This window comes from Coregonus clupeaformis, chromosome 20 (genome assembly GCF_020615455.1).
Source record: "Coregonus clupeaformis isolate EN_2021a chromosome 20, ASM2061545v1, whole genome shotgun sequence".
In the NCBI taxonomy this organism is placed as follows: Eukaryota; Metazoa; Chordata; class Actinopteri; order Salmoniformes; family Salmonidae; genus Coregonus; species Coregonus clupeaformis.
Genome location: NC_059211.1, coordinates 64552253 through 64563953, shown reverse-complemented (window position 1 = coordinate 64563953; position 11701 = coordinate 64552253).

Below are 11701 nucleotides of genomic sequence, written 5' to 3'. Positions count from 1 at the left end.
TTGTTAAAATGTGAATATGAATATCACACCTCTTTCACCAATAAATCCATGCTATAATAACAATCAACATTCCCTTCCTCTCAAACATTTTATGTCCTCCACTGACAGTGTTTGTATGCTTGGTATCAGGGTTGGGTCAATTCGAATTGAAGTCTGTTAATTCATTAAATAAACTGAAATTTGAATTCAACATCTATTTTCAATGATTTCTCAATAAACTGAAAAAGAAAATATATTAATTTCAAAAGTTTTTTCCATTAGATCTTTTTTTACTCAAATCACATCCTGAATTGAGTGACTTCAATTTGAATTGACCCCAATCCTACTTGGTATGTTTAGTCTTTAACTGACTCTTGGAAGATTGTGTTATGATGTGTTAAAAGAGATCCTAATAAACAAACACTTTCAACTTTATTATTGAAATTGGAAATAAAGATGACATTTTAAATGTTATTAAAAATGTGACAATTTATTTAAAACAATACATTATTTAATTAGCAGTAAAGCTTTCCATCCTATTCCATCGAAAATAATTTTATTTATCAATGATAGTGAATTACCGAATCACTCGTAACAGAGGAAGTTCCTCCTCTCCTCACAGTCCCTGGTTCCCCAAAGCTCTCCCTCTCTGCCCAGGGTCCCACAGCGGAGGCGTTGGGCGGGGCAGTGGGGCAGCCTCCCCCCGGTCCAGGCCTGGTACTCCAGGGGATCCCCGTTCACCCACAGCCAGAAGCCACTGAAAAAGCGTAGACCGGTCCACACCTGGTCCGTCTGGGCCCCCTTTGAATTCATAATTCTCTGGACCTGGAGCTGCTCATTCTCAGACAGCAGGCTGGTGAGGTCAGTGTAGTTCTCCCTGCAGTGCTCCAGAGCCTCCTCCCATGTCTTGTTCTCCTGCACCAGGACCACGTTCAGATCAAAGCAGAAGAAAGAGTTTCTTTGATTGCACAGCCCAGCAGCCATCTCACCCTGCTTCACACTGACACAGTCCTGGTTGACAACAGGTTGGTTTAGCTGGACTTTACTCCAAAACCTGAACGTTGAGTTCCACCCTCCAGACCACTTCCACTCTGTTGAGACATTGGTATCTCTGTACAGACCGATCCAAGCCAAAACCAAACAAGTTGAATTCTTCAGAAGTTAAGATGTTGGGGAACTGCTCTGCTTCCTCCTGGTCGGTGATGAAGGCCAGGTCAATGTACTTCTCTCTGCAGTACATCTGAGCTTCTTGCCAGGTCAGTTTTTATCCACAGAGTATAACTGTTTAGTCAGACCAGAGGCTACTGCAAACAGAGCAGTGATGAGGAGGCCAGTGAAGCTGCTCTTCCTCTGCATGATGTCCCAGTACTCAGTCAGTGTGGAGTGGAGCTGAGCTGACCCTGCTGCATCTCTTATGACCGCCAACTACCTGGCGCTTCCTTGGCTCACCTCTAAACACAAAGCAAACCAATCAGAGAGGCTTCATTAACTCACATGTACACCCAACCCACCAATCAGAACACTTCCCTAACTCAACTGTAGACACTGGGCTTTCTGCTGCCACTACCCACATATCTGTCTCTCTCTCTCTCTCTCTCTCTCTCTCTCTCTCTCTCTCTCTCTCTCTCCTCTCTCTCTCTGCCTCTCTCTCTCTCTCTCTCTCTCTCTCTCTCTCTCTCTCTCTCTCTCTCCTCTCTCTCTCTGTCTCTCGCTCTCTCTCTCTCTCTCTGTCTCTCTCTCTCTCCTCTCTCTCTCCTCTCTCTCTCTCTGTCTCTCTCTCCCCTCTCTCTCTCTCTCTCTGTCTCTCTCTCGCTCTCTCTCTCTCTCTGTCTCTCTCTCTCTCTCTCTCTCTCTGTCTCTCTCTCTCTCTCTCTCTCTCGTCTCTCTCTCTCTCTGTCTCTCTCTCTCTCTCTCTCTCTCCGTCTCTCTCTCTCTCTCTCTCTCTCTCTCTCTGTCTCTCTCTCTCTCTCTCTCTCTCTCTCTCTCTCTCTCTCTCTCTCTCTCTCTCTCTCTCTCTCTCTCTCTCTCTCTCTCTCTGTCTCTCTCTGTCTCTCTCTCTGTCTCTCTCTCGGTCTCTCTCTCTGTCTCTCTCTCTCTCTCTCTCTGTCTCTCTCTCTCTCTCTTTCTTTCTCTCTCTCCCTCCCTCTCTTACTGGGTGACGGGCTCATTTGATTTCCATCACTGGATGCCCCCTCCCCTCCCCTTCTCTTTCTTTCTCTCTCTCTGAGTCACTTTCCTTCCCTCTACACTCCTTCTTTAGGTAAATCTCCTCACTGCCTCTCAGTCAAATCTTTCCAGCCATGCAAAGACCCTGGGTTGGGCTGGGTTGGAGTGGTCTGGGCTGGGTTGGTCTGGGTTGGTCTGGGTTGGGTTGGGTTGGTCTGGGTTGGTATGGGTTGGTCTGGGTTTGGTTGGTCTGGGTTGGTCTGGGTTGGTCTGGGTTGGGTTGGGCTGGGTTGGTCTGGGTTGGTCTGGGTTGGGTTGGTCTGGGTTGGTCTGGGTTGGTATGGTCTGGGTTGGTCTGGGTTGGGCAGCAGAACAACAGAGAGAATTGTCCCCAGTTCATTCCCCCAGGTCATTGATCAGAGTGACTGTATTGTTTGGTTTGAGCTCACCTGTACAGCCAGCCCACCAATCAGAGAGGCTTCCTTAGCTCACCTGTACACCCATCCCACCAATCAGAGAGGCTTTCTTAGCTCACCTGTACAGCCAGCCCACCAATCAGAGAGGCTTCCTTAGCTCACCTGTACACCCAACCCACCAATCAGAGAGGCTTCCTTAGCTCAACTGTACACCCAGCCCACCAATCAGAGGCTTCCTTAGCTCATCTGTACACCCAGCCCACCAATCAGAGAGGCTTCCTTTAACAGTGGCATGTATTGAAGGGTAAACATTTACATTTACATTTTCGTCATTTAGCAGACGCTCTTATCCAGAACGACTTACAAATTGGTGCATTCACCTTATGATAGCCAGTGGGACAACCACTTTACAATATATATATACAGTGAATGAATGGGGCCATGTATCGTAAGATTGAGTGAAAACCTCCTTCCATCAGCAAGGGCATTGAAGATGAAACGTGGCTGGGTCTTTCAGCATGACAATGATCCCAAACACACCGCCCGGGCAACGAAGGAGTGGCTTCGTAAGAAGCATTTCAAGGTCCTGGAGTGGCCTAGCCAGTCTCCAGATCTCAACCCCATAGAAAATCTTTGGAGGGAGTTGAAAGTCCGTGTTGCCCAGCGACAGCCCCAAAACATCACTGCTCTGGAGGAGATCTGCATGGAGGAATGGGCCAAAATACCAGCAACAGTGTGTGAAAACCTTGTGAAGACTTACAGAAAACGTTTGACCTGTGTCATTGCCAACAAAGGGTATATAACAAAGTATTGAGAAACTTTTGTTATTGACCAAATACTTATTTTCCACCATAATTTGCAAATAAATTCATTAAAAATCCTACAATGTGATTTTCTGGATTTTTTCTCATTTTGTCTGTCATAGTTGACGTGTACCTATGATGAAAATTACAGGCCTCTCTCATCTTTTTTAAGTGGGAGAACTTGCACAATTGGTGGCTGACTAAATAATTTTGTTCCCCACTGTATATATATTTATATATAAAAAAAAATGTATTTTTTGTTTTTTTGTTTTTTTTTTACCAAGAAAAAAGGAAAATGATGTATCTTTCGTCTCTCTGTGTTTAATAATTTTCCTTGAATTCGCAAGAGGCTGAATGTATCTCACCGGAGAAAGCATCCAAGTGAACGAAACAGCGCCCCTCTGTCTCCGTATGTGTAGCCCATCTATCTGATGCTGTCTGGTCAGAAAGAGTATGACATTGTTGCCGCATTGAACGTAAGGGAAGCCAGCGAGCATCTGGCCTACCTTGATAAAATAAATTATACAATAATAGCCAATCAGCGTTGAGCTAAACTGAGTGAGCCCAACTGTGAATGGTCCTGGTGCACCAAAAAAATGTGTCAAGGGAAGCCAGTTTGGATTTGGCTTCAGACCAATCACATCACATCAAGCCAAACGTCATTTAGCTAGCTAGCTAAAACTGGCCATTTCTAAATTAGCCATGGATGGAGATAGGGATTTGGACATGGTTTTACTTAATTCTCCGTACTGGCCAATGATTATAACGACGATTCTGATCCAACCATAAATTCCTCTCTGGCCTGAGAGGATGGAAGTTCAATATGTAGCTAGATGCATTTTAGCCTGGTAGCCTAGGACAACAAAAACTAAAAGCATGTACTGTATGACAGAGTCATAAACCGTTTCGTCAACATGAACGAGAGGAGGATGGCATTGGCTTTTCTCTACAAGTAGGGAGAGTCAACATGTTTTTGTACTTACGCACACACAAACACACACACACACATACACACACACACACACACAGAAACCAGTGCCATGGACAACCACATGATACAGTGAGGGAAAAAAGTATTTGATCCCCTGCTGATTTTGTACGTTTGCCCACTGACAAAGAAATTATCAGTCTATAATTTTAATGGTAGGTTTATTTGAACAGTGAGAGACAGAATAACAACAAATAAATCCAGAAAAACGCATTTCAAAAATGTTATAAATTGATTTGCATTTTAATCTCAATCAGAAAGATTTCTGGCTCCCAGGTGTCTTTTATACAGGTAACGAACTGAGATTAGGAGCACACTCTTAAAGGGAGTGATCCTAATCTCAGCTTGTTACCTGTATAAAAGACACCTGTCCACAGAAGCAATCAATCAATCAGATTCCAAACTCTCCACCATGGCCAAGACCAAAGAGCTCTCCAAGGATGTCAGGGACAAGATTGTAGACCTACACAAGGCTGGAATGGGCTACAAGACCATCGCCAAGCAGCTTGGTGAGAAGGTGACAACTGTTGGTGCGATTATTCGCAAATGGAAGAAACACAAAATAACTGTAAAACTCCCTCGGCCTGGGGCTCCATGCAAGATCTCACCTCGTGGAGTTGCAATGATCATGAGAACGGTGAGGAATCAGCCCAGAACTACACTGGAGGATCTTGTCAATGATCTCAAGGCAGCGGGGACCATAGTCCCCAAGAAAACAATTGGTAACACACTTCGCTGTGAAGGACTGAAATCCTGGAGCGCCCGCAAGGTCCCCCTGCTCAAGAAAGCACATATACAGGCCCATCTGAAGTTTGCCAATGAACATCTGAATGATTCAGAGGAGAACTGGGTGAAAGTGTTGTGGTCAGATGAGACCAAAATGGAGCTCTTTGGCATCAACTCAACTCGCCGTGTTTGGAGGAGGAGGAATGCTGCCTATGACCCCAAGAACACCATCCCCACCGTCAAACATGGAGGTGGAAACATTATGCTTTGGGGGTGTTTTTTCTGCTAAGGGGACAGGACAACTTCACCGCATCAAAGGGACGATGGACGGGGCCATGTACCGTCAAATCTTGGGTGAGAACCTCCTTCCCTCAGCCAGGGCATTGAAAATGGGTCGTGGATGGGTATTCCAGCATGACAGTGGCCTAGCCAGTCTCCAGACCTTAATCCCATAGAAAATCTGTGGAGGGAGCTGAAGGTTCGAGTTGCCAAACGTCAGCCTCGAAACCATAATGACTTGGAGAAGATCTGCAAAGAGGAGTGGGACAAAATCCTTCCTGAGATGTGTGCAAACCTGGTGGCCAACTACAAGAAACGTCTGACCTCTGTGATTGCCAACAAGGGTTTTGCCACCAAGTAGTAAGTCATGTTTTGCAGAGGGGTCAAATACTTATTTCCCTCATTAAAATGCAAATCAACTGATAAATTTTTGACATGCGTTTTTCTGGATTTTTTTTGGTTGTTATTCTGTCTCTCACTGTTCAAATAAACCTACCATTAAAATTATAGACTGATCATGTCTTTGTCAGTGGGCAAACGTACAAAATCAGCAGGGGATCAAATACTTTTTTCCCTCACTGTATTTAGCTTATGTTAATTGGACTAAATTGTTTTAGGAATTTTTTAGTTGTCACTGAAATAGACTAAGCATAGGTGACCACTCCTGAGTGGCGCAGTGGTCTAAGGCACTGCATCGCAGTGCTAACTGTGTCACTAGAGATCCTGGTTCGAATCCAGGCTCTGTCGCAGCCGGCCGCGACCGGGAGACTCATGGGCGGCGCACAATTGGCCCAGCGTCGTCCAGGGTAGGGGAGGGAATGGCCGGCAGGGATGTAGCTCAGTTGATAGAGCATGGCGTTTGCAACGCCAGGGTTGTGGGTTCAATTCCCACAGGGGGCCAGTATAAAAAAAATATATATATATATGTAAGTCGCTCTGGATAAGAGCGTCTGCTAAATGACTAAAATGTAAATGTAAATGATGTTGAAATGTTGAAGTTGAAATGATGCTGGAATAGTGGAGGCAACGTCTGTTTTCTTTGCGACTTGCGGTAACTCTCTGTGGTTCTAATCAATAGTTTTTTTGTAGTCCAAAAATGTAGGAAACATTAACTTGCTTGACCATGCTGTTGGCCATGTAACTGTTTGTTACATGCAATACGTTTTGTGGACTTCACCAGATAAATGTTGCTCTCCGGTTTTGTGATTAAACAAAGGTTTGGTTGAATTTATTCTGCCACTGTGTCTTCTTATTGTCTCGGCCTATATATCACGGTGGCAAGGCATTTGAACTAACAGGTTATAGAGCAAACAACGCAATTATCACAACACATAGATTGTAATATGGCTTTTTTTTTCCTGGCTTGGCTTCCCCTGTGATTTTACCCACGCACCGCTACTGCTTCCTTAGCCCACATGTAGCAAGCTCTGTGTACATAGTCAATGTTGTTCTGGTAAAGTAAACCCACTTGGCAGGGGTTGTTTCCCAATGGCAAAGTCCCTACAGTAGCCTGGGTCTTATAGGAATCTGACGCCATATTTATCCAGATTGATCTCAACTCTGGATGGATATATTGAACTAGCCTGGCTGACGTGACCACACAGCGAGGAAGAGCTGTGACTCACTGGCCTAGAAAGGAGGCCGTTTGTTAATGCAATATTCGCTCAGAAATTTAGCGGACGCATTGATTGGTTCTCTGAAATATATATTTTTCCCTGGTGGGAGACCTCTCATTGTTTGGAAATTCAAAGGAGGACTTCAAGTTTGGTATCAGCCAGACTTATATTAACAGTAGCTACAACTATATTCTATCAGATTCTCCCCACAAAACACCCTGTAGACACACCCTCTGGCTCCTGCTTCCAAAATATTGTAACCCAACTACATTACTGACAGATCAAGTAAGCACAATACGACAACAGGAAGAGTGAACAAAGACTATGATCCATGACCTTGGGGAATTCACTTGGGGACATCCTCCCTGTTGTACTGCTGCCCAACCCAGGCTTGGCTGCCCAACCCAGGCTTGGCTGAAAAGGTCTGAAGGGTTTTTTGCATGACTGAAAAACATTTGACTGAGAGGCAGAGAGATTTACCTAACGATGGAATGTAGAGGGAAGGGAAGTGACCCTTGATGAAAATGTTTGTCACTTTCACAAAGGTTGGAGTAATAACATGTTCAACTACTTAAGACATTGGCTCGAGTCTACGCTGAACAAAAATATAAACGCACCATGCAACAATTTTAACGAGTTTACTGAGTTACAGGTCATATAAGGAAATCAGTCATTTTAAATAAATTAATTGGGCCCTAATCTTTGGATTTCACATGACTGGGCAGGGGCACAGCGATGGGTAGGCCTGGGAGGGCATAGGCCCACCAACTTGGGAGACTGTGGAGCAAGGCCCAGCCAATCAGATTGAGTATTTCCCCCACAAAAGGGCTTTATTACAGACAGAAATACTCCTCAGTTTCATCAGCTGTCCGGGTGGCTGGTCTCAGACGATCCCGCAGGTAAAGAAGCCGGATGTGGAGGTCCTGGGCTGGCTTGGTTACACGTGGTCTGCGGTTGTGAGGCCGGTTGGACGTACTGCCAAATTCTCTAAAGCGGCGATGGAGGCGGCTTATGGTAGACAAATTAACTTTAAATTATCTGGTAACAGCTCTGGTGGACATTCCTGCAGTCAGCATGCCAATTGCATGCTCCTCAAAACTTGTGGCATCTGTGGCATTGTGTTGTGTGTGAAAACTGCACATATTAGAGTGGCCTTTTATTGTCCACAGCACAAGGTGCACCTGTGTAATGATCATGCTTTTTAATCAGCTTCTTGACATGCCACACCCCGTCAGGTGGACGGATTATCTTGGCAAAGGAGAAATGCTCACTAACAGGGACGTAAACAAATTTGTGCACAGAATTTGAGAGAAATAAGCTTTTGTGCGTATGGAACATTTCTGGGATATTTTATTTCAGCTCATGAAACATGGGACCAGCACTTTACATGTTGCGTTTATATTTTTGTTCAGTGTAGGTTGTGCATTTAGATTTCAAGAAGAATTTAGAATAATTTTTTACTTCTCTCATTCACTTCTCAAACCCCAAACCTGGGCCTGATCTGCGTGTCTGCTTCGCAAGTCTGGCGATGCTGCGCCTCTGGATTTAGAAACTCTGCGACTGAGGCATCATACAGAGGAAGAGCAGCTTCACTGGGCTCCTCATCACGGCTCTGTGGATTTGTATTTATTATGGATTAGTTCCTGACAAGGCAGCAGCTACTCTTCCTGGGGTCCAGCAAAATTAAGGCAGTTTATACCGTTTTTTAAAACAATACATTCACAGATTTCACAACACACTGTGTGCCCTCAGGCCCATACTCCACTACCACATATCTACAACACAAATCCATGTGTACGTGTGTGTATAGTGCGTATGTTATCGTGTGTGTGTATGCATGTGTCTGTGCCTATGTTTGTGTTGCTTCACAGTCCCCGCTGTTCCATAAGGTGTATTTTTATCTGTTTTTTCAATCTGATTCTATGTAGTACTGTGCACCTCCCATAGTCAGTTCTGGACTTGGGGACTGTGAAGAGACCTCTTGTGGCATGTCTTGTGGGGTATGAATGGGTGACCGAGCTGTGCACCAGTAGTTCAAACAGACAGCTCGGTGCATTCAACATTTCAATACCTCTCATAAATACAAGTAGTGATGAAGTCAATCTCGCCTCCACTTGGAGCCAGGAGAGATTGACATGCATATTATTCATGTTAGCTATCTGTGTACATCCAAGGGCCAGCCGTGCTGCCCTGTTCTGAGTCAATTGCAATTTTCCTAAGTCCCTTTTTGTGGCACCTGACCACACAACTGAACAGTAGTCCAGGTGCGACAAAACTAGGACCTGTAGGACCTGCCTTGTTGATAGTGCTGTTAATAAGGTAGAGTAGCGCTTTATTATGGACAGACTTCTCCCCATCTTAGCTACTGTTGTATCAATATGTTTTGACCATCTGTGTTCTGTTAGACAGGTTACTCTTTATCCACCTCAACTTGCTCAATTTCCACATTATTTATTACAAGATTTAGTTGAGTTTTAGGGTTTAGTGAATGATTTGTCCCAAATACAATGCTTTTAGTTTTAGAAATATTTAGGACTAACTTATTCCTTGCCACCCGTTCAGAAAGTAACTGCAGCTCTTTGTTAAGTGTTGCAGTCATTTCAGTCGCTGTAGTAGCTGATGTGTATAGTGTTGAGTCATCCGCATACATAGACACACTGGCTTTACTCAAAGCCAGTGGCATGTCGTTAGTAAAGATTGAAAAAGTAAGGGGCCTACACAGCTACCCTGGGGAATTCCTGATTCTACCTGGATTTTGTTGGAGAGGCTTCCATTAAAGAACACCCTCTGTGTTCTGTTAGACAGGTAACTCTTTATCCACAATATAGCAGGGGGTGTAAAAGCCATAACACATACGTTTTTTCCAGCAGCAGATTATGATCGAGTAATGTCAAAAGCCGCACTGAAGTCTAACAAAACAGCCCCCACAATATTTTTATCATCAATTTCTCTCAGACAATCATCAGTCATTTGTGTAAATGCTGTGCTTGTTGAATGTCCTTCCCTATAAGCGTGCTGAAAGTCTGTTGTCAATTTGTTTACTGTAAATTAGCATTGTATCTGGTCAAACACAATTTTTCCCAATAGTTTACTAAGGGTTGGTAACAGGCTGATTGGTCGGCTATTTGAGCCAGTAAAGGGGGCTTTACTATTCTTAGGTAGGGGAATAACTTTTGCTTCCCTCCAAGACTGGGAGCACACACTTTCTAGTAGGCTTAAATTGAAGATATGGCAAATAGGAGTGGCAATATCGTCCGCTATTATCTTCAGTAATTTTCCATCCAAGTTGTCAGAGCCCGGTGGCTAGTCATTGTTGATAGACAACAATAATTTGTTCACCTCTTCCACACTCAGTGGAAGTAGTTGGCAATATCAGTTGGTTTTGTGTTGAATGAGCCACCTGATTCAATGAATGATGGAGCTGAGTTTGCCTTTTTCCAAAAAAATTCATTTAAGGCGCTCCAAAGTGTTTTACTATAATTCTTTATGTCATTTATCTTTGTTTTATAGTGTCGTTTTCTTTTTCAGTTTAGTCACATGATTTCTCAATTTGCAGTGCGTTTGCCAATCGGTTGTGCAGCCAGACTTATTTGCCATTCCTTTTGCCTCATCCCTCTCAACCACACCATTTTTCAATTCCTCATCAATCCACGGGGATTTAACCGTTTTTACAGTCCTTTTCTTAATGGGTACATGCCTATTAGTAACTGGAATAAGCAATTTCATAAATGTGTCAAGTGCACCGTCTGTTTGCTCCTTATTACACACCACGGACCAACAAATATTCTTTACATCAACAACATAGGAATCACTACAAAACGTATTGTATAACCTCTTATACACTATATTAGGCCCAGCCTTTGGAACGTTGGTTGTCCTAGATATGGCTACTATATTGTGATCACTACATCCGATGGATCTGGATACGGCTTTCAAGCTAATTTCTGCAGCATTAGTAAAGATTTGATCAATACATGTTGATGATTTCATTCCTGTGCTGTTTGTAACTACCCTGGTAGGATGACTGATAACCTGAACCAGGTTGCAGGCACTGGTTACAGTTTGAAGCTTTTTCCTGAGTGGGTAGCTTGATGAAAGCCAGTCAATATTTAAATCACCCAGAAAATATACCTCTCTGTTAATATCACATACATTATCAAGCATTTCACACGTTATCCAGATACTGACTGTTAGCACTTGGTGGTCTATAGCAGCTTCTCACCAGAATGGGCGTTAGGTGAGGCAGATGAACCTGTAGCCATATTACTTCAACAGTATTTAACATGAGATCCTCTCTAATCTTCACAGGAACACCTCCACCATTGACATTTCTATATTTTCTGTAAATATTATAACCTTGTATTGCTACCACTGTATCATCAAAGGTATTATCTAAGTGAGTTTCAGAGATTATTGATTTCATGAACCTTGTTTCTTAAGCTACATATGTTAACGTGGGCTATTTTGAGCACTTTTCTTCTGGGATGCTTACTTGTTTTCATTGCTTTACTGGGAAGCTTAGCAGAATTAGATATGCTCATGTTATTTATGTTAGTGCAGGGTGAGCTGCACACAGTGAACATCCTCCTAGGGCACACCGGCTCAGTGCTAACAGTATAAATCTGGTTCACAGGCACATGATTACTGCATACAATAGCTGTAGGATCAGCAGAGGCATTCAGGGCAGTTAGAGGTGTAGTGTCTGAGGGTCTATGATTTTGCTGACAT